A 25,190-nucleotide genomic window follows, 5' to 3' on the forward strand; every position below is an offset into this window, starting at 1 on the left:
ACATTAAAAAACGAGGTGGCGTCTTTCACCTTTTTACGGGTTGGCTCTCACCACTGTGTGATAATAAGTCGCCATTCCTGTAAGAAAGGACTCTCAAAGAGCCAGTGGTAGTAAAACAAAGCAAAAGCAAAAGATGTGCATCTATATACCTAAAGCCTGCAATTAACTATGATGTCATGCACTACATTTAGTAATACATTGTAGTAATTTGGATTTTGATCTTTCGTAACAATGAGCTGCGCTTTGCCAGTTTTGACTGTTATTAACTTGGATTTGTGCGAGCTGATCTGTCTCGTTTTTTTCCTTTCTTTTTTTCCCCCTGGGCCAATGTGGCAAAGAGTTTGAGCCGATTCAGTTCTAAATATCCTGCGGTTCAGTAGCTTTTCTGGTGTTCTTTTCTCAGTGAGCATCCTTCCGTATAGTATCCACGAACTTATTGTAATTGTATCATTTAGTCAGAAAAAGACATGTAAACATCATCACCTGGGACCAATATTTATGTGATATCTTCTTCTGTTGTTGTCCAATAAATCTACATTTGTCATATTTGAGTTGTAAATAGAAATGACTGCAGAACATGGTACCATTCTGTATTCTCTCTTCTCTCTGTCAAACCTTTTCTCTTCAGATTTTGGCAGCTCCCCATCTAAAGTAGAAAAGAAATGGACAGCACAGTTGGCTTTACACAAATTGGAGGGAATTTTCACTTTGTCAATGGTAGTAATATATTTCTCAAAATATCCACCTTCTTCTTTCTTCAGTTCCTTTCCATTTCGAAATTTACAGTTAGGTATTTCATTCTTTTGGGTCGTTCCTGCACACTGAATCATTAGACTGAATAGGTATACAACCGGATCTACAGGGTGAAGAATAAAATCGACAAACTGCAGGGACGGATTCATGAATGGAAATAGAGGAAGAAAAGGGTCCGATGAACATGTGTGCAGAAACGCATCTTGCCACGATAGATGGTGCTGACAAATAACAGTTGCTCTGATCACATGCCGTGTGTTCCTTTCGTGTGATAGGGATAGTAGCGATCATAACTCAGGATACACATAATCCTACTTTGGCTTACAACTTGTTGGTGGACTACAGACCTGAAGCTTGTAGCTTAGGCCATGTTGGTGGACCACTTATCTGCACCTTGCCCTAGGCTTGGTCTCTATATCCGGTAGAACCTGGTCTTCAAATTCTGATGTACTGAAAGTCCGCCGCCTCCCTGGGCTCTCGACTTTCTGAAAGGACCCACGATCACACAAACGCCCAAAAAGGGCTTGAGACATTGTGTGATGTGGTTGGTGTCTGTAAGGGTACTTCTTCTGGTGTAGCTGTGCCGTCTATCGACCGTTTCCATCTGCTTGCCCGTACACAAACTTCTCAGCTTGTTCCCGACATGAATAACGGACCATTCTGCTGTTTACAGTACGCTGCGTCAATGTCACAGCCACTTTTTTCCTCCATTCCCAGTCACTAATCCGTCCCTGAAATTTGTTGGTTTTAATAATATTCAGCCTGTACAGAGGTATAATACCTATCAAAATATATCTTGTAGTTCTGGTTTCAAATTGGTTACATAATAGTAAGTCAGATTTAGGAACCAGATTTTAAGTTGTGAGACATTCCCAGGGGCAGACGTGGACTCTGACCACAATTTATTGGTTGTGAACTGTAGATTAAAACTGAAGAATTTGAAAAAAAATTGGAAATTGACGGAAAAAGGTTAATTTTACTCCAATAAATATAATTGTAAATTAAATTTTTTAATCATGTTGAAAGAATCACAGGCTGCTGAGAGTTTTAGAGGAAGTATTAGGCGATGGTCTGCTAGAACGGGGGAAAGGCGTACAGTAGAAGCCGAATGGGCAGTCTTAAGACGAAATAGTTAAGGGAGCAGAGGATCAAATTGTTAAAAATCCAAGACCTTGTTTAAACCCTTTGAAAACACGAGTGGTATTGCATTTAACTGATAAAAGGAGAACACATAAAATGCAGCAAATGAAGCAGGTTAAAGGGAACACAAATGTTTAAAAAATGAAACTGACAGGCAGTGCAAAATGGCTAAGCAGGAATGGCTAGGCAGGAATGGCTAAAGGACAAATTTAAGGATTTAGAAGCAAATTTTAGTGGGAGAAAAATGGATACTGCCTACAGAAAAATGACTGGGGCGTTTGGGGCAAAGGGAAGCAGATGTATGAATATCAAGAGCTCAGACGTAAAACCTGTATTAAGCAAAAAAGGGAAAGCTGAAAGGTGGAAGGAGTACATAGATGGCCTACACAAGGGATATAAACCTGAAGGTACTATTATAGAAAGGGAAGTGGACGTAGATGAGGGTGAAATGGGAGCTATTATCTGCGAGAAGAATTTTACAGAGACCTGGAAGATCTAAGTCGAAACAAGGCCCCGGGAGTAGACGATATTTCGTCAGAACTACAGATCTTCCATCTGATAGGCAAGTATGAGACATGAGAGAGTTACAATTCCAATTCCTAAGATAGCAGTTGGTATAAACTGTGAAAATTACCGAACTATCAGTTTATACGTCATGGTGGCTAAATACTAATTCGAAATCCTTACAGAAGAATGGAAAAACTGAACACGCGAGACAATTCTGACCCTACGACAGTCTTAGACGAGAGACTAAGGAAAGGCAAATATACGTTTATAGCTTTTCTGACTTTAAAAAGCAGGGGTAAAATGTAAGGAGCGAAAAGGTATTTACAACTTTTACACAAACCAGACAGCAGTTATAAGAGTCGAGGGGCACAGAAAGGAAGAGTGGTTTAGAAGGGAGTGAGACAGGGTTGTAGCATACCCCGATGCTATTCAATCTGTAAGCTGAACAAGCAGTAACGGAGACCAAAGAAACATTTAGAGTAGGAACAGTAGTTCATCGAAAAGAAATAAAAACTTTGAGGTTGGCCGATGACATTGTAATTCTGTCAGAGACAGCAAAGGACTTGGAAGAGAAATTGAACGGAATGGAATCTGTATTTAAAGGATGATATTAGAGAAACATCAACAAAAGCAAAACAAGGATAACGGAATGTAGACGAATTAAACAAGGTGATGCAAAGTGAATTAGATTAGGAAATGAAACGCTTAAAGCAGTAGGTAAGTTTTGTTGCTTGGGCAGCAAAGTAACTGCAAATGATCGAACTAGAGACGATATAAAATGTAGATTGGCAATGGCAACAAAAGTATTCCTCAAGAAGAGATATTTGTTAACATCGCATACTGATGTACGTATAACGAAATCTTTTCTGAAATTATTTGTGTGGAGTGTAGCCACGTATGAAAGTGAAACGTGGACGAAAAACAGTGTGGACGAAAAGAGAATAGCAACTTTCGAGACTTGCTGCTACAGAAGAATGTTGAAGATTAGATGGGTAGATCACATAACTAATGAAGAGTTTCTGAATGGAACTGAAGAGACAAGAGGGAGGGAACTGCGGGGGTAAAAGTAGATGAGGGTGACCAAGAGATGAATACAATAGACGGATTCAGAATCATATAACTTGCAGTAGTTATTCGGAAATGAAGAGGCTCGCACAAGCTAGAGTAGCATTGAGAGCTACATCAAATTAGTCTTCTGACTGAATATCACAACAGCATCAGTTCTGGTCCCTAGGAAGTTTCCTTGTTAAGAGCATCACAACGTTTGCACATGCTACAATATCTGGTTCATTACCCAATCTGAATTTTGGGTTATTTTCTTGCCTCTCAAAAAATGGTTCAAATGGCTCTGAGCAGTATGGGACTTAATATCTGAGGTCATCAGTCCCCTAGAACTTAGAACTACTTAAACCTAACTAACTTAAGGACATCACACACGTCCATGCCCGAGGCAGGATTCGAACCTGCGACCGTAGTGGTCGCGCGGTTCCAGGCTGAAGCGCCTAGAACCGCTCGGCCACACTGGCCGGCTCTTGCGTCTCCAGATTTTAATTTTGTGCGCAAACACCATTTCTCCACACCAAACGAAAGATTTATACCACCATTTTTGTTGTTTGCCTTTCATTTACATCTCCATGTGTTGCCTTGCTTTGATTGCAGAAATTTGTTCAGCAAGTGACAAGCGCTCTCTCACTGCAACTGATAGACGTCTTTTATTTACATGAACAATCACAGAGCAAATTTTGTACAATTTGTCATGATACTTACTCGCAGGGTCTGGTCGCTTCGTAATGTCATGGAAATGCAAAGTAGTCTCCAGTATGATAAAGTATATCTGAGACATTGTCTGTTGTACTAGCGCAACATCAGTAACATTATTCCAGAGGTTAGGAACAGCGGTAGGTGGAGTAAAATAGGTAATATTGCATATGCCTACAAGTTTATCAATATCATGAAAACTGCAGTATAATTTTTTTTTATTTTTTCTGTGTGCTGTAAGAAATAGGCCCATTTCCCATTTTTGTCATTGTTTATTCGTCAGCAAAAATTTAAAAAAGCTGATATGCCGTAGACAGCTCTTGCACTGTTAGGGGCAGTGAGGTACTTCTTCCAAATTTAAGAAGCTCGTTTACAAATAAAGCACCTGTTGTAATTATTTGTTTTTTTGTACCTTTTGGCGTATTTCAAGAGGTTGCAGTACCTGTGTATAACTAGCAGATTCATTACCATCACTCTCCAAAAAAGTATTTGAATTGTATGAAATCCCTATAGAAGTCACTGGCTCGTTATCACTGTCTGCAGATTCCATGCAATTTACAGTTATAGTAGGATGTTCATCCAAATCGTCATTCTAAGGCGGTAAACTTAACATCGTCCTTTTTCAAATTAGGAGAATGACTCCATTACAACACTCAAACTAGCACGATAAACTAGAAGAAACCAGAATGAAGGACACACTAATTTCCTACCGAGTGTGAGTAGGAGCATTACTAAACACTACTGCACATATTCAAACAAAATTAATTCATGTAGTACTTACGTATATATTTGCAGAAGTACAAGGTGAACTATGCAGCGTATTTTTCAAAGGAAGAATTATACATTTTTTATGTTCACGAGTCATTGCTTGCAACTATCAACTATCATGATCAAAGGAGAGCAATGTGTGCGAGGCTGACAGTGCTACACAGAGCAACACACACTGTCACCTCACGAGCTCCGTAGCAAATTTTCGTATCAGAGTTTCTTCAGTTACCTTCACAAAGCTACACATCCCATCTGCAAGGCAGTTTACAGTGTTAAACATAAAGGATAACGATGAAAAGAGAGTTGAAATATTCTTTAGGACATCTACAAAGTAGCGCAGTGATGGGTTAAGTTCATTTTGCAGCCGATGTTCAAGACACGAGGTTGCAGCGACGGAAAGTTCGATATTTTGCTACCGCATTAGCTCAGATCTTTTCAGTTTCTTAGCTAATATAGGATGCAGAGTGCATGTACATGTGTATTGAACGAAATACTCCTACAGGATGTACCGATAACGAGTAGCTACATGGGACGTGTTGAGAGTTTTGTTTTGGTTTAGGTTATGGTAAACCCTCATGTGATTATCCTGCTGCTCGGGGGGGGGGGGGGGGGGGGAACCTGTGTCACTACGAAATATGCGGTAAAGTCAGTCAGATCGGGTTTTGGTTCAATTGTGCCTCAGGTTTCTTGTAAAAGAGACTGTTTCAGGGCATTAAGACCGGGGCCCATAGTATTTTATGAACCGACACGTTATAATTTAAAGTAATGGGATAAGACCAGCTTTGATTTAGGAAAGGAAGAGGAATAAGAGAAGCCATCGGCATAATGAGGGTCTTGTCGGAGAGACTTTGGCTCTTAACGAAGAAGTTTGCACTTGTTTTATAGACTGGCAGAAGGCATCGACATCGGCATGGACAAAACTGATTAACTTCCTTAAGGAGATCGGAATCAGCTGGAGAGACTGTAGACTAATTCTCAGCTTGTACCTGCGACAAAGGTTAAAGGTGTGACCAACTACGGAGAAACAATCGGCTGGCAGAAGGCATCGACATCGGCATGGACAAAACTGATTAACTTCCTTAAGGAGATCGGAATCAGCTGGAGAGACTGTAGACTAATTCTCAGCTTGTACCTGCGACAAAGGTTAAAGGTGTGACCAACTACGGAGAAACAATCGGCGTGGAAATCGAAAGAGGATGTTGTCTATCGCCAAGTGTCCTTGACTTTTGGGAGAGTCGTTGGCGAGGGAAGCTTTGAAAGGATGCAGAAACTTCAGTACAGGAGGAGGACCCATCTACACAGTCAAGTACGCCGGCGACCTGGTAGTGCTCGCCAAAAATCAAAGACAAATACACCACATCATGAAAACTGGAGAGAAGTAGGGCATGGAAACCAACATCGAGAAATTAAAAATAATGCAGATATTAAAACAGGAGAAAGGTTTGAGGGTACCTGCCAACGATCGAGAACTGGATCTCTCTGATTGATGATGTCAAATTAAACACCTTTCAGCCGTCAATTCTCAACATTATTTTATGAGGCAACCAGTTTCGGCTCTTTATTGCACGATCTTCAGACCCTTGAGAGACGTGCAGGAATAATCTACCTCGCTTGTAATCGAGGCAGAGGCCAACAATACTGGCATTAGTAGATACCTAATTGCTAGAGTGACCCCGTCAAACATCACCCGGCGGGCAATGTTTGAAGTGGTCGGTCAGGGGCCTGAGGATGGCGTAATAAAGCACCGAAACTGGTTGCCTAATTAAATAAGGTTGAAAACTGTCGGCTGAAAGGTGTTTAATTTGACAGAACTGGAACTGGTGAATGTGAAGCAGTTTAAGTTCTTGGGAGGATTGCTGGCTAAGATTGCACAATGCATAAATGAAATTGAAGCAAGGATCACCATGGATAATGCCGCATTCATCAAGAAGATTACACTGTTGACCTGAAAGTTTATCTCTGCACGGAGCAGAGACGCAGACCATAAAAGAAAATGAAGCAAAAAACAAATGTTCAAATGTGTGTGAAATCCTATGGGACTTAACTGCTAAGGTCATCAGTCCCTAAGCTTACACACTACTTAACCTAAATTATCCTAAGGACAAACACACACACCCATGCCCGAGAGAGGACTCAAACCTCCGCCGGGACCAGCCGCAGAGTCCATAACTGCAGCGCCTCAGACCGCTCGGCTAATCGCGCGCGGCTGAATCAAAAAACACATAGACAGTTTCTATTGTGGAGCTGGAGAAGGCTACAGAAGCTCAAGTGGACAGATCGGATGACAAACGACGATGTGCTGTGAAGAGTAGGAGAGAACCTTTCCGATTAAATATCTTCAGAAGAAGTCCAACTGGATCGGACGCGTACATAGACACAAGGGGCACATACGCGACGTCACCGAGGGGAGATCAAAGGAAGCAGAGGACGAAGAAGAAGGTCGACATCCGGATGACATGAAAGATGAAAGGAGATGTATTAGAATAAAGGAAGAAATAAAAGACAGAGAACAGTGGCTTCAGAAATTCTTAGTACGAAGACATGGACCTGCTGTTATGCAGAATACTACATAATAAGTGACAGGCTTTCAATACTACACTACTGGCGATTAAAATTGCTACACCAAGAAGAAATGCAGATCGTAAATGGGTATTCATTGGAACACATATATTATAATAGAACTGACATGTGATTACATTTTCACGCAATTTGGGTGCGTAGATCCTGAGAAATCAATACCCAGAACAGCCACCTCTGGCCATAATAACGGCCTTGATACGCTTGGGCATTAGGTCAAACAGAGCTAGGATAGCGTGTACAGGTACAGCTGCCCATCCAGCTTTAACACGATACCACAATTCATCAAGAGTAGTGACTGGTGTATTGCGACGAGCCAGTTGCTCGGCCACCATTGACCAAACGTTTCAGTCGGTGAGAGATCTGGAAAATGTGCTGGCCATGGCAGCAGTTGAACATTTTCTGTATCCAGAAAGGCCGTACAGGACCTGCAACATACGGTCGAGCATTATCCTTCTGAAATGTAGGGTTTCGCAGGGATCGAATGAAGGGTAGAGCCACGGGTGGTAAGACATCTGAAATGTAACGTCCACTGTACAAAGTGCCGCCAATTCGAACAAGAGGTGACCGAGACGTGTAACCAATGGCACCCCATACCATCACTCCGGGTGATACGCCAGTATGGCGATGACGAATACACGCTTCCAATACGCGTTCACCGCGATGTCGCCAAACACGGATGCGACTATCATGATGCTGTAAACAGAACCTGGAGTCATCCGAAAAAATGACGTTTTGCCATTCGTTCACCCAGGTTCGTCGTTGAGTACACCATCGCAGGTGCTCCTGTCTGTGATGCAGCGTCAAGGGTAACCGCAGCCATGGTCTCCGAGCTGATAGTCCATGTTGCTGCAAACGTCGTCGAGCTCTTGGTGTACATGGTTATTGTCTTGCAAATGTCCCCATCTGTTGACTCAGGGATCGAGACGTGGCTGCATGATCCGTTACAGCCATGCGGATAAGATGCCTCTCATCTCGACTGCTAGTGGTATGAGGCCGTTGGGATCCAGCACGGGGTTCCGTACTACCCTCCTGAACCCACCGATTCGATATTCTGCTAACAGTCATTGGATCTCGACTAACGTGAGCAGCAATGTCGCGATACGATAAACCGCAATAGCGATAGGCTACAATCCGACCTTTATCAAAGTCGGAAACGTGATGGTACGCGTTTCCCCTCCTTACACGAGGCATCACAACAACGTTTCACCAGGCAACGCCGGTCAACTGCTGTTTGTGTATGAGTAATCGGTTGGAGACTTTCCACATGTCAGAACGTTGTAGGTGTCGCCACCGGCGCCAACCTTGTGTGAATGCTCTGAAAAGCTAATCATTTGCATATCACAGCATCTTCTTCCTGTCGGCTAAATTTAGAGTCTGTAGCTATCAGCTGTGGAGAGTCACATGACCGCCAGGTAATAACGTGTAAAGTGCTGCAGATTGACAGGACTTATCCTTTAACGGGAGGACAAATTTTCTTGTTCGATTGTTTGCCTGTAATGTGAGCAAGCATGGTTTTTGCATTGGAAAGTGCTCAATTAGCCGTAGACGCGCCAAAGCAATGTGATACTCGTTCGTGGTACTACAATCGCTGCTCGGTTTATCAGCGGCGACTGCCGTTTTTCCGGTGCGCTAGGGCGATAACGAGTCTCCGTGAAGCGAGGTGCCGTCGCCAGGCGGCAGCAGCAGCGGCAGAGCCGCGGCGCCACGCCCCTCGGCCCCTGGGCGCCTGGACGCCGGCCGCTTGTCGCTCGTCCATCACGCTGAGCCGCAGTGGAGCCCGGCGGCGCGCGAGGTGGGGGGTCCGCTCCTCAGCTGGGACCGGCGTCGTGGAGGGCACGTGTGGCGCCCGGCGCCGCTACGACTGCCCTGCCCTGTCGCGTCCAGTCCTGTCTGCACTCGCGCCCCGTCCCGGCTCCTCGTAAAGAAGGAGTCGGCGGCAAAGGGCTCGCCGGGCGCCGCAACGCGCCTCACTGCCGTGGCGGCCAGTTCTCGATGTTTCACTCGAGGCCAACAAAATATATGAACGGCGGCGGCACAACAGATCTCACGTGGACGTCGTAAACTTTTCATTACGACACATTAGACGATGGAACACTGGCTCTGAAGCAACGGTATAACTTGGACGAGTCCCAGTTTCTTTCACCAGATTTAGCGCAGATGGGAAATCCCAACAAGCACAAAGACATTGCCGAGGTCATCTCGCCTTCAAAGAGTATCGGGTATCATAAAGTGTCCACGTTCGCCAAAAAGAATCGGATCCAGACTCCTGTTCTTCGGAAGGGAGGGGGAGAGGCACCACCAACATAGAATGTGTGATCTTAGGCTTTCCCAGGAATTAACTGTTTGTACTGTTCTCGGGTCTCCAGAAGGGTGCAGTCGTTTTCAAACCACGATATTTCGACAGCGTTCCTTGCCCTCATCGTCAAGTGATACCTGCAGACTGAGCGTCTCCGCTAAATCTCTTCCCCTTTATACTCTTATCTCTCCCCGACAATGCCTAATCTTCTCGAATTTGTCCTCACATCAACTTCTTTCTCTTAAAAAAAATGGTTCAAATGGCTCTGAGCACTATGGGACTCAACATCTTAGGTCATAAGTCCCCTAGAACTTAGAACTACTTAAACCAAACTAACCTAAGGGCATCATACACACCCATGCCCGAGGCAGGATTCGAACCTGCGATCGTAGCAGTCCCGCGGTTCCGGACGGCAGCGCCAGAACCGCACGGCCACCGCGGCCGGCTCTCTCTCTCTCTTCGATGAAAACTATTACTAACAAACGGATGGTGTTGCCATGGGGTGTCCCCTGTCACCGGCGGTAGCAAACTTGTTTATGGAGGACTTCGAAGAGAAAGCACTGGAAACTGCAGTACTGAAGACTATGTGCTTTTACAGATATGTTGATGACACATTTATGATATGGCCACATGGAAGAGAAAAACTTGAAGAGTTTCTCCAGCATCTGAATTCTCTGCATCCTAACATCAAATTCACTATGGAGGTGGAAGAGAATGGGGAACTACCGTTTCTGGGCGTCCTAGTCAAGCGCAAAGCGGATGGCACCTTGGGACACACTGTATACAGGAAAGAAACCCACACTGATCTTTATTTCCACGCTACCAGCTGCCATCATCCTTCACAGCGTGAGGGTGTACTGCGAACTCTGGTAGACAGGGCCCGCGCAATATCGGTTCAGGAAAGTCTACAAGGAGAACTTAACCACCTTAACGATGTTTTCAAGAAGAACGAGAGTCAAATTCGACGTGCTTTCAGGCAGAATGCATAAGCCCAGCAGAGAGAGAACGAAGAGTGCGAGAAGAGAATGGCGTACCTGCCTCACGCCGGCTAAGTATCTAACAAAATCGGCAGAATTCTGGCTCTGTGTAACATCAGATGTGTCTTCCGCCCACAACCGAAAAGGCGTGCCCTGCTAGATACAGTAAAAGATGACCTGGGGCTCCGCAAACCGGGTAAATGCGGTAACGCATACATCGGGCAGACTGTACGGACAATCGAAGAAAGATGCCAGGAACACAGAAGGCACACTGAACTCAAGCAGCCTGCAAAATCTGCGGTTGCGGAACATTACATGGATACTGGCCATACTATGGACTATGCGAAAACGGAAGTTTTACGGCAGGCCTCATCTTTTTGGGACTGTGTTCTGAAGTAGGTGATTGAAATACGTGTAGCTGATGGGCTGATCACCAGAGAGGCCGGGTTCAACCTCAGCAAAGCCTGGGACCCAGCACTCAGCCAACTAAAAGCACAGCGCCGAACCAAAGCGACTTCCGCGCCCGACGGAGGCCACAGGACATCTGATGGTCCACAGTTCGCATCCAGCAGCCAGCAGCCCGGCCCTCCCCACCACCCCTCCACGCAGCGCCGCGTCCGGCAAGACGCGGGGAAAGGGGTGGGCAGCGATCAGAGTAAAAAGGGGAGGAGATTCAGCGGAGACGCTCAGTCTGCAGGTATCACGTGAGGATGACGGCAAGGAACGCTGTCGAAATATCGTGGTTTGAAAACGACTGCACCCGGCTGGAGACCGGAGAACAGTACAAACACCAATATAGAATGCAATTGGCGACATTTTTAATGTTCGCACCTGCTGATAATTTTAATAAACAATAAAATTTATAAAATACTTTATCTAAAAATAATATTTATAACAATAATAATAATAAATTTTTGACATGGTACTAATAATAATAATAATAATAAATTTTTAACATGGAAATAATAATAATAACATGAGTAACTTATCTGCTAAATAACCGGAAACCGACACTTCTTTTATTACTAACTACCAGTTACAATCTGCACCTCAGATAATTTCGGGTCTAGTTGAAACAGAAATAACCGCAAATATGATGTTACAAACCCTACCACCACATGTTGCACAGTTAACAAAGAAACATTGTGAGAAACGTACATACAGGGCTCCACAAAGTGGAGATTGTCAACCAACATAAAATACACTCCTGGAAATGGAAAAAAGAACACATTGACACCGGTGTGTCAGACCCACCATACTTGCTCCGGACACTGCGAGAGGGCTGTACAAGCAATGATCACACGCACGGCACAGCGGACACACCAGGAACCGCGGTGTTGGCCGTCGAATGGCGCTAGCTGCGCAGCATTTGTGCACCGCCGCCGTCAGTGTCAGCCAGTTTGCCGTGGCATACGGAGCTCCATCGCAGTCTTTAACACTGGTAGCATGCCGCGACAGCGTGGACGTGAACCGTATGTGCAGTTGACGGACTTTGAGCGAGGGCGTATAGTGGGCATGCGGGAGGCCGGGTGGACGTACCGCCGAATTGCTCAACACGTGGGGCGTGAGGTCTCCACAGTACATCGATGTTGTCGCCAGTGGTCGGCGGAAGGTGCACGTGCCCGTCGACCTGGGACCGGACCGCAGCGACGCACGGATGCACGCCAAGACCGTAGGATCCTACGCAGTGCCGTAGGGGACCGCACCGCCACTTCCCAGCAAATTAGGGACACTGTTGCTCCTGGGGTATCGGCGAGGACCATTCGCAACCGTCTCCATGAAGCTGGGCTACGGTCCCGCACACCGTTACGCCGTCTTCCGCTCACGCCCCAACATCGTGCAGCCCGCCTCCAGTGGTGTCGCGACAGGCGTGAATGGAGGGACGAATGGAGACGTGTCGTCTTCAGCGATGAGAGTCGCTTCTGCCTTGGTGCCAATGATGGTCGTATGCGTGTTTGGCGCCGTGCAGGTGGGCGCCACAATCAGGACTGCATACGACCGAGGCACACAGGGCCAACACCCGGCATCATGGTGTGGGGAGCGATCTCCTACACTGGCCGTACACCACTGGTGATCGTCGAGGGGACACTGTATAGTGCACGGTACATCCAAACCGTCATCGAACCCATCGTTCTACCATTCCTAGACCGGCAAGGGAACTTGCTGTTCCAACAGGACAATGCACGTCCGCATGTATCCCGTGCCACCCAACGTGCTCTAGAAGGTGTAAGTCAACTACCCTGGCCAGCAAGATCTCCGGATCTGTCCCCCATTGAGCATGTTTGGGACTGGATGAAGCGTCGTCTCACGCGGTCTGCACGTCCAGCACGAACGGTGGTCCAACTGAGGCGCCAGGTGGAAATGGCATGGCAAGCCGTTCCACAGGACTACATCCAGCATCTCTACGATCGTCTCCATGGGAGAATAGCAGCCTGCATTGCTGCGAAAGGTGGATATACACTGTACTAGTGCCGACATTGTGCATGCTCTGTTGCCTGTGTCTATGTGCCTGTGGTTCTGTCAGTGTGATCATGTGATGTATGTGACCCCAGGAATGTGTCAATAAAGTTTCCCCTTCCTGGGACAATGAATTCACGGTGTTCTTATTTCAATTTCCAGGAGTGTACAAAGGTTGATGCTGCGGTAAAAATATCTTGTATAGTCGCGTGACGTGTGCAAGTCATAGGCTAGTACATTAGCACAGCGATTCCATCATCACAAAAACAAACAAAATGAATGATAATATCAAGAATTAAAAACGTGATAACTTGTATTGCATTGTGTGTTATGCGTAATGCAAAAAAAGATAAAATCAAATTTAGAAACAACCTTATAATATAGTGTACATCGTAAAGTTTCGTTCTCGTTTGTGTATTTTAAAACACAGTGCAAAATTAGCAAACCTATCTAATCACGGTAGTTTGAACCTTCGATCTCTTAGTACACACCTTTAATAATTGTTCATGATCTTCATAATAAGAATAAAAATATCATGCGGATCATTACTGCAAGTTAAAAAGTGCGAGGAGAAAAGACGGAATGTAGTTACAAAAACAACTGTATCTTTGGCAAATACTCCATATTACAAACCCGTTCAGTGATAGTAATATGGAGGAAATAACTTGTTTACGTAAGCGCTTAGAACACTTGTGTAAAATAACTGCCACGAAACTACACCTCAGAGAAAAAAAAAGACTCTGAGCACTATGGGACTCAACTGCTGAGGTCATTAGTCCCCTAGAACTTAGAACTAGTTAAACCTAACTAACCTAAGAACATCACAGACATCCATGCCCGAGGCAGGATTCGAACCTGCGACCGTAGCGGTCTCGCGGTTCCAGACTGCAGCGCCAGAACGCGCGGCCACTTCGGCCGGCCCTCAGAGAAATTTGAAAAGCATTCCTCCGAGAGTTTCATGAGTATATATGTCTTCCAGTTAATTTAAGGACTTTAATAGTAACGAAGACTCATAAATTTGACATCATCATTTACATAACAGAAAATCGAAGTTTGCTCTCGCCATTAGCAGTACCTCACTTAGCTCTACAATTATAAATGTGGCTACATGGGATACATGTTAGTCATTTCCACTAACGTTGTAGAAAGCCACTTTTTCTGTCTTAACTGAGATTCTTTCCTCTCAATCACTCTCACGCACTCACACAACACAATGTAATCAAATTATAATTTTGACCGATTTTTTATTACGTAATGCAAAGCGACTAAAGATTAAAATGAAAGTTCTAATTAATTGATTTTTAGGCACTGACAACAATGTAATGGCTTCAAATGAAAATGAAAGTCAATCTGTGATTTTTCCTACCATGGTTTTTAATAAACAACCGTAGGTTTTAGGGCTTTTAGGTAATTCTCTTTATCTCCAGAACTATAATAAATAAAAACATGAAATTTTGACAGTATCATTCCAATAATAATAAAAGGCTGTGTACCAAATTTGAACCAAATAGGATAATAGCTAATATGGATCCTTTAGATCGTAGAGGGTATGAATCTTCATATCGACTGAATGTTACGCTATGCAGTTCTCACGGCAGGCAGCGTCAGCTGTGTTGTGAGCAGAGCGAGAAAAAATCATAGTCATCCTACAGCTACCGTAGTATAAAGCTGCGTGCCTTACTGCAACGAATCTTATCTCGTAATACGTTGCTGCATTACAACCACTGGGGAAGTAGCCGTAGCAAATCACAGTAAATTTATGAAAGAATTGCAATAGAAAGTTAAAATTTTAGATCACAGTTTTGGTAAGGAGACTGAAAAATGTAATGCGTCGATCTCCAATGTAAACAAAAAATGATATGAAACAAAAAAAAAACTTTATCTAAGAGAATATCTACAATGGAAACAAATACTAAAGAGATATTCACAATTACTAACAGAGGCACTGATATCTTTGCTGAAAGGGTTGAAAAGAAATTAGATACAGAATTAAAAGATATTATTCCTGTTAATAATAGTGGAAACAATACAAGTGAATACCACTATTTAAAACTTTTTACTTTATATAATTTGCGCCAAAAGGCAAACTTTATCCTAAAGTTTTTATGAAGCAGTTCTAAGAAAAATTGGACGAAAGCAGAAAATACGATGAGTGGTAAGTAAAATGAAGTATATGCTCTTTCATGGGGAATGTGAGCTGACGTATCATGCCAAACGTATGACCAATTTTTTAAAAATTTCTTAGATAAGTACTGCTCTAACAGCAGTAAATGCAATGTTAGAAACAGCATCTTCCAGGGGAGAAATTTCTCGGATAGTGAGTACGATAGCTATAAAGATTATTTTGAAAGTTTCTGAGAGAAGAACTTGTAGTTAGATAACCCTCTTAGCGAGGAACATCTTACGGGTGTATTATCGGTGAAACTACCAGTGAGCGTTCAGGAAAAATTAATAGGGTTATAGAAGAAGAAAACAGAAGATATTTAACAAGCTTTAGACCAGCTAGATGCAGTTTGATGGGAGGGAAAATCCAGCGTGGCTGGAGAGGAGTAAATTGACGATCGAGAGAAAATGGTAATTGGAAGGAACAAAACAGAAACAGTAATGAACAGAGGGAACATACCAGAAATCAGAAAGCGAGAGACGACGAGACTCATGGCAATGGTTCAACAGACGTGATAACGGGGTCTGGAAGTGAGATGGTAATAATAATCAAAGTAACAGGTGTTATCAAGAACAAAATGAGAGACTTAATGATGACAGGACACAGAGAAAACACGGATGGGGAGACCAGGAAAAGTAAAACTAGAAAGGAGTTGTGTGAGGTCCAAACAGAATCTCAGATAACCATTGACGGACCATTGACTATGAAGAGGTTGATAAGAGAAAGTCCTGGGGATCTTAGAGAAGTTCTATTTGAAGAAGATGAAGTAGATAGTAAAGACGAATACCAACCGGCTGTTGATGTGGAAGTTAATGGAATTAAAGCAATGGCTGTTACTGATAAAGGTAGCGAGTTACGTGCGGTAGCAGAGGGACTTTCTGATCAAATAAGAGGTAAGAGTGAGGTATCATTATTGGCGTTACAAGGAATAACATTTATAAGTGCAACAGGAGGAAAAAGTCAGATATTAAGAATGAAGTGTTATTAGATGTAAATGTTCAATGAATTTTATTGGAGGTTAGTGCTAAGGTGATCCCAAATCTTTGTATTGTATTGATAATTGAGAGAGAGCCACTAAAAGAATCGCACAGCCAGTTATGGGCTAATGACATGTGCAGAGCACAGCTGGCTGCTGAAACAGCCGAGCCAGGTGAACATGTGACGCAGCCGGCGTGACGTAAGCAGAGACGCGTTACGACCGAAACACCAGCAAACACCAGCCAGTAAGAAGTATAGATTAACTAACGATGTAGACCTAAATAATTAAATACCAAGAGTGAGTTGGTATTATTAAAGAATCAATTAAAAAAGAACAAGTTAGTTAAAAGAGGATAATTTTTGGAGAAATAATGAAATTAATACTCCGTCATGAAGCTTTAGAGCTGTTTATTACATAATAGTGTTATGAGAAGAATTCACTAATTCATGAAGGTAATAAATTAAAAATTTAGAACTTTGGCCCCTTAGGCAGACCCAGTAGTGTTAGTTCGAAAAACAATCCACTGTTTGGGAAACGTCATTTATAATTCTTATGTGGGCTCTGAAGTATGTGTCTTAGTTTCATATTTTCATACCTGATGTATTGATGATGGGAACACGAGGAATTCTGAGCACACGTACTCGGATGATGAGCACTGATAACCAATCCTGATGACCAGTCAACACCCAGAGACGCATTGGCATACACGCGAATTATGACTGCAACCATAAAGCAATGCAAACACATCACCTATGGCAAACAATTGGAGTCAGCAAATAATAGTGCTTCTTGTCAAAGGGGTAAGTGTGTCAGTGCAGTGATTTATCAAGTAATGACCTTGAATTGTAAGTGCTCTGTAAATTTCAATGGTGATCAGAGATACATCATAGCAGTGTAAAACACAAAGGACATCCTGTGTGGTTTTATGAAATGTGTTGTGTATTTTGTATATCCTGTGAATTTCGGAAAATTATGGAACATTATGCTGAAATGCATTCCCGTGGGACAACTAACTAGCCGCTCGAAAACGTGAGCAAAACGTTTGTAATAATTTTCCTAGCTTTCTGTTGAAGTTCAACAAATTGTACTATTAGGTGATCCTTGCTAAATAAATTTTCCGTACTAGGGAAATTTTCGTAAGCTAATCTTTAATTGTCTGTGTGAGTATATTTGAAGTGTTCCCTACAATAGGTTTTGTTGACATTTATTAATGTGATATTTTGAAAACAAAATTGGTAGTTAAAGCCTAGGAGACCATGGTAGTCAAAACTCTAAGATGACATAAATGCTAATGATCTGAGACTAGGAAAACTGTTTCAGTAGGTGCAAATGTAAAAAGATTTCATAAACCAGTAGATTTTGTATTTTAAAGATTTCTGTGACTGGCATTTAATGCAATGATCTATGGTGTGAAGGCTGTTACTAAGAACTGAGAGACCGCATTTCTAATGTTTCCTAAACTCTGATTTTTGTCTGAACGAAAAAATCACAATTTTAAAAAGAAATTACCGAAGGGGATGCGTAAAGTACCTCTTATTTGCAGGCAAGAGCATATTTTACTTTATTTCCAGTTTTGATATTTCGCATTCGTGAGCTGAACGTATCAGCACTGCAGTACGTACGGAGTAAGCAACGAGCGGTAGGCTACCGCGCTGGCTAGCAGAGGCAGTTGGCCGTCTGGCGGTTACAGAGCCAGTGGGATGAGGTACCGATGCAGAAAACGTTCTTAACGTCAGCAAAGAGATACGTAGGGAAAGTACATTTATCCTGGCGTGATTCAAGTAATTTTTATTAATACATATTTGCTAAGAAAAGCTGCTTTTTGCCAGTCAGACATTAGGAGAACTATGGGTCATAAATAGTATCTTTTATTAATTTTACAACGCCAGAAAAGTTGATATTCGTAAATAAATGAATAACTTTGACATAACCGAAGATGTACTATCTTATATGAACTATACCGATTGTATGCTCAAGTTACAGATTACGCGCCATAGGTAGCAGTCGTCGATATGATGCCTTTAGATCTGGTAATGTGGGTAGTAAAAATTATTTGCACAGAATAACTTCTTCCTGCTTCATTACGTAGAACACAGACAGTAGTGTTGCACTTTCATAACCCGACGACGCTTCTATGGCTCTGCAAGGGGAGGTAAGAGCACAACATGTTGGAAGAATTCCTATACCGTGGCCTATTAAGTCAGTTCGAGGATGGACTGGCATAATTATCGAAAACCTTGGGTGAGAAAGCGTGGCCAGTTATACTGTATGCCTCTTATACCATTTCCTACGGACTCACCGGCTAAACTGAAGCATTTCTGAAGGTTAAGTGCGGGTAGGGGGTTCTTACAGCCTTTCCTGGAGAGAATGTTGTTTGCAACCATTTAGGCCCGAATACATCGAAGTCGACAGGTCCTCACTGGAGAAAATGAAATGTATCCTATGTTAAGAAATTCACACATATGTGTACCACTGATGGCACATGCTATACCCTTCCACTGGGTGGTGTGTACCACTGGTGACTCACACTTGATCCTCTAATCAGGTGGCGTGAGCCACACCATTGATGCAAGGCTGTTGGTACATTTTTCCACTTGGAAACATTTAACTCCAGTGGTTCACACTACAACCTTCCATTGGGCAGCCAGTACAACCAGTGACTCAAGCTAGATCTTCCCACTGGGCAACATGTAACACCAGTGGCTTACCCTACACCTCCTGTCAGGCAGTTGAGAGGTGGCATGAGCCCCCTCTCATATTTCTATCTTACGATTTTCGTCTCTAATTGCACGCGGTGAAAAGTTGCTATTCCTTCACACGCGGACTTCCCACGCAGCGTCTCTCGTCACCCAGGTGGTCCGGTGACAGGCGGGCTCTGCCGATCTTGAAAGGGTAAGCCGATGGGTGTGAGGGAGTCGAGTGAATGCTTTCCAGACGCCGACATTGTCAAAAGACACGCTCGGAGGGGCCTGAAGTAGCGGCTGGGCTAGAGGTTCCGTTACTTCGAAGAAACTTAGCGAAAACACTTTCTGGCGGGCTACCAGCGAGGCGTGGGAATGACTTGTGTTCCCAAGCAGCCTTGGCGCGCAAATTCCCGCGTTTTCTGCCGTATAGTAACTGTGATTGGCTTGCTCAGGGCATAGCTCCGTGACGTAGCAAAAATCGGCGCAGAAATTGGCGCCAAGAATCTCCATTGGTGGAATGGTAGTGCTCCGGCAATAGAGTGGAATTTTCCGCCGGTTTTCGAGTTGCTGATTGGAACGTTTAACGACAGTCACTGTCGTGGGGGCTGGAATGTTCTGTGTTCAGCCTGTACGGGTGCTCTAGGGCGGTCGGCTCACGCCTTTTGGTCGAAGTAGGTTACAAGACAGCTCTCGCTGCGCGGGTCAGCTTGCCTTCCGTTGGCTGTCTAATATACTTTTATTTAATTGTAACTCTTTGACAAAGTTGCTGAAGTTTCGACTTCAACGTAACTTTCCGAGTACAGTTGGCAATTGAGCGTTCTGTGTACAAGAGGCCTATGTTGTCTGTCTTGAACAGTTTTGGCTAATGTTGACTGTATAGGAGTTACTGGGTGACTTCGCTTGTTAAAATCAATCACTGTACCGTCAGTGATTGTGTGGCGAGCCTTGTTCATCTCCCTCAGAGGCGAATTTGTATTGCTAGGAAGTCTTTAGTCTGGAACAACCAGGCCAGGATAATTTGTTTCGGGCTATACTCGCGACATTATCACCACAACGACGGGACGTCGAAGCAACCAGCCATCGCTTTCAGTACGCCAGATCGTGTCCTTGCAGCTAAGAAGACAGCTTGGTAATGTACGTCCGCAGCACCGGCAAAGCAGGCATTTTTGCTAGGAGATAATCAGAGCTCAGAAGAGCGCGCCTGTTCGTCTTTTCTAACTTTGTTCTATCTTGGGTGTTCATTGTCTGAGTTCTCACTAATGTAGCAGCAATTATTGTTGGGTTAGCGGTGTGTCTCTCTTAGGATTTGAGTGGCAAGGAATAGGCTCCACATACCACTTCATCATAAAAGTCACAATCTAGTTTAGGGACAACTTCACCTTCACAGCGTTTGTTTGAGTATAAAATTTGAGCCAATTTGTTGTATTGCAAATGTTTTATGTGTTTTTGTTTATTATTTTGTGTTTAGTCTTAATAAATCATATTGTTATTTTGGACAGAACTTTCATTCTGTTAATCGGTAGAGCAACCCTATCATTTCTCACTACATTAATGAAACCTTCCTTTATTTAACTTATTTATCATTAAATTATTGCAGGTGCCAAACTCTTTTCTACTCCACTTGCAGGGTTGATTACAGTCAGTTCGCGTATCTTTTTAATCCATGTGCAGCAGCAAAAGTCGGAGTTAGAATAGGGGGGGGGGCTTAGAGCATCATTTACATATGTAGATTCTAGAAGAATTTAGTGTTAAATACACTGCTAGCCCCTGCACCTCGCATAAAAAGGCGACTCTGCCAGGATCTTTCCTGGAATCAGCTGATAAGCAAGCAGTAATATTAGTAGGGACACTCAGAATTTTTTTTGCTTAATTTTTTATTGATTAATACCCAATTTTTTTTCTGGTAGTTCCGTGTTTAGTTTTAAGTAGCGGCACATGATTACAGTTATTGTTTTCAGTGTATATATTTTTTTTGTTCATTGTTTTTTTTTGTGTTCCTTTGATGGTGTGTCTTTACCACATCACACTTTGTCGGGTTTGTGTGCGGTTTCTGTACCACAACAAATCGTGCGTATAATTACAGCGTTGGAGCGGCGTTGTTGAAATTTTATGTTTATGTGTAAAAATAAATGGAGTAGATTAATTATATTGTGCATTCTAGATAAATTTGTTTTTCATGAATGATAACGAGAAGTAAGGCACGACTATTATCGAGCGAAGCTAAAACAAAAGAGGATTACATAATGGATAAGGGGCAGTTTACTGACGGGAATAGGTTCAGAGATGAGATGGGCACATTTTTAGCAGGACAGGACGCCAGGGTCATTGATGAGAAAGGTGATTTGGACGCGATCTTAGAGCAGCGTTGCGGCCGTGATTATGACAGTGAAGTAGAGGATGAAACAGAGACACGCACAGAGGTCGAGACGGTAGCAGAAGATTATAATCAAACGAACGAGAGCAGACAGGGGCCAGCTCGGCCACGTCAGAGCTCTAGCGCCCAGGTGTCCAGAGTTACATCTCCCACGTTTGAAGAGGATCAAAAAGATGACGTAAACCCAATACTGAGCTTCCTACGATCAATGAAAGAAGAAGCTGACGAACAAAGTAAGAAGGAGAAGGAAGAAGATGAAAAACAACGTAAGAAGGAGAAGGAAGAAGATGAGAAACAACGTAAGAGGGAGAAGGAAGAAGAGGAGAAACAACATAAGAAGTAGAAGGAAGAAGCTGTCGAACAGCGTAAGAAGGACACTGAGGCAATAATTTCGCATATAGGGGAAATTCGTGGGGAATTACTAACAATAAAGAAAGAATGTGGAGAAGTAAAACAAATGTCAATGGCTGCACAAAAAGTAGCGGGCCAGGCCAAAACGGCAGCAATAGGGGCAATGAAAGTCGCGGAAGCAACTTCTAAACTCGCAGGGCGCTTGCGACGTACAACACAATCCCACTTAAAATCCCTAGCGTTCTTAAAAACTCAGGGTAATATCGCGGTTGCGAACACCACGAAACGAATGGAAGAAGTAGAGAGTCGGATAGCAAAACTAGAGCAAAACGGGCACACGAGCACTGCGCGTTCGGATACCAATGATGGAATACACAGAACTGTGTCTCCGAGGAAAAGCCCGCCGTGCTCTAGCCCAATGACCGAGTGCGGAACTAACAATGCACACGCAGAAACAGCGAGTAATAGCTCCAATAATTATAGCCCAATTAGGAGAGTGAATTCTGATTCCCACTTCCACTGTGATACAGAGGTAGCACATCACAGTTATCAGCAAGCTAGAACAGGACACTCAGCAGAGGTGCTCTCAGGAGATGGACTGGCCTGTCCTATCGGTTAAGAAAACCAAAATAAAAGGGGTATTAGCGGGTAAATGTACGGAGGACACCCAACAAACAAGACTGGAATTCTCCTGCCAAGGACACAAAATAGAGTATAACTTCTGGATCGTGCCAAATCTGGCGATCGACATGATAATAGGAACGGACTTCCTAAATGAACATGAAGCGATAGTTGATCTAGGACGAGGTGAAGTGGTTTTGAGGAAAGGGAATCCCGTCCACATTAAGTTCGACGACCAGCTGATCCCAGCTCAACTACCGTCTAGCTGTGTACGGATAAACTATGCGTGTCTGAAAGACAGAAAGGAAGAACAGGTCGACGTTGCGGGTAGGGGAGAGGACACGGATGAGAATGAAGTCGGAATAATGGGAGAAATAAAGGAGAAAATAGGAGAAAAAGTGGAAGCAATAAAGAATATAAGGTGCGACCACCGCAAAGAACTTCATAAATTACTAGTAGAACATGCGGAGGTCTTCCTTCCCAAGACAGGATCAATAAAGAACTTCCGATATGAATTTCGTGTACGTCCGCACAACCAGTTTCGTGTGCCACCCTATCCAATCCCCTTGGCATATCGACAGAAAGTAGCAGCTGAAAGTAGCTGAGTGAAGGAATAATAGAACCTACGGCTTCAGCCTATAATAACCCGCTAAGAGTAGTTGAGAAGGCAGATGGTAGTATTCGTTTAGTCTTGGACTCGCGACAAATTAATACCATAATAGAACCCGAAACAGACAGACCGGAACGATTAGAGGAACTCTTACAAAACTTCCATGAAATATCAATCTTCTCATCAGTTGATCTAAAATCGAGTTTCTGGCAGATCGAGATCAATCCAATTTGCAGACAGTACACAGCCTTTTTAGCATTTGGAAGATGTTACCAGTTTCTTCGTCTCCCATTTGGTTTGAACATTTCGTCTGCCGCTTTCATTAGGGGGCTGGACGGCATACTAAGCGATAATTTGAAACGTCATGTCACCAGCTATGTGGACGATTTGCTGATCGCGGAGAAATCTTGGGGAGAGCACAATGCGGTCCTCGGTGAACTCCTTACGACATTCAAGGAATACGGAGTGACTATCAATATCGAAAAATCGAATTTTGGGACGTCCTTTGTCAAATTTCTAGGACATATCATCACGGGTGAGGGCATTGCGCCAAATCCCGAAAAGATCGAAGCGATTGAAAAGTTTCCCATTCCTACGACAAAGAAGCAGTTAAGGGGGTTCTTGGGGATCATAAATTTTTACAACCGCTTTATACATGTCAAAACTCAGAGCAGTCCTAGGTTGCATCAACTTACAGGAAAGAAGATTCCTTGGGAATGGGATGAGTCGGCCGAATGGAAAGCATTGAAATTCGCATTATTACAACCACCCATCCTCTCACATCCAAATTTAGCAGAAGAGCTTTGCATAGTCACGGACAGTTCATACTCAGGTCTGGGTGTCATGGTGTTCCAAGACTATGTACATGAAGGAAACAGGGTGTGGAAGACAATTGCGTTTGGTAGCAGAGTACTAGCCAAGAGTGAGAGGAATTACTCAGTAACCGAGTTAGAGGCGCTGGCTATTGTATGGGCGTTTGAAAAATTCAGATACCTTCTGTTTGGTCGCAAGACGAGGGTCTACACAGACCACAAGGCACTCGAGTTCCTGATGACTGCAAAGCTTAATCACAGGCGGCTCATTAGGTGGGCATCATATCTGCAGCAGTACAACTTTTCGATAGAATATATCCCCGGCAGTCAGAACATTATTGCAGACGCCTTATCACCGATCGGATTTGAGCACAACATGGAAGAAGATCTGGAGGAAAATCACTACTGCCTTTTCTATATGCAGAAAGTAGCCTTTGAAAATTTTATTACCTGTAGTATGCAGGACATCAAGAAGGAGCAAGACAAGGACCCTGCCCTAGTGTTATTGAAACAGAAATGGATAGACAGAAGACACGCCACCATCAGGCAGTTCTACCTCTTGCGGAAAGGCATTATTTTCCACCGAAATTATACCAATGACACTGAACGGGGGGTATGCATCCCTGAACACCTAATAAACAAGGTTATCTGGCATACTCACCTCAGCTATGGACACTTCGGACCACGCAACTGCAATCTCAAGCTAAGGACCATGTGTTACTTTCGAAACATGGAGCGTCGAATTCGGAGGGTACTGTCGGTGTGTAAAGACTGCCAAAAGGCTAAGCACACCACTGTGAGCATGCAGGCACCATTATACCCAATCGTACCGACCAAATTAAGACAATTAGCAGCAACAGATTTGATGGGACCTTTAGTGTTAAATACACTTCTAGCCCCGGCACCTCGCACAGTGTGTACAACAGATGCCTCATGCTGCATCCTCCCATCATGCGGCATGTAAAACTGGTGGCTTACACTAACTCCTCCCGTCAGGTGATGTGTATCCTTTCAGGCTATGTGTACCATTCGTGGCTCATGCTAGATCCTCCCACCTGGCGGCATGTACAACTTGTGGCTCATGCTAGCTCATCCAATGGGGTGATACTACTGGTGCTTATTAGATTCTCCCAGCAGGCATCACACTAGATCCTATCAGGTGACATGCATCACCAGTGCCTCACATAGATTCTCCCTACAGGGAGGGTGCACCATTGCTGTCTCACACTAGATCACCCATCAGGCGGTATTTACAACTGGTGGCTCACGTTATATCCTCCCGCTAAATGGTGTGTACAACGGGTGGCTTAAGCTACATCGAACAGCCAGGTAGTGTCTGTTATAGGTAGATCACGCCGG

This window comes from Schistocerca nitens, chromosome 1 (assembly GCF_023898315.1).
Source record: "Schistocerca nitens isolate TAMUIC-IGC-003100 chromosome 1, iqSchNite1.1, whole genome shotgun sequence".
In the NCBI taxonomy this organism is placed as follows: domain Eukaryota; kingdom Metazoa; phylum Arthropoda; class Insecta; order Orthoptera; family Acrididae; genus Schistocerca; species Schistocerca nitens.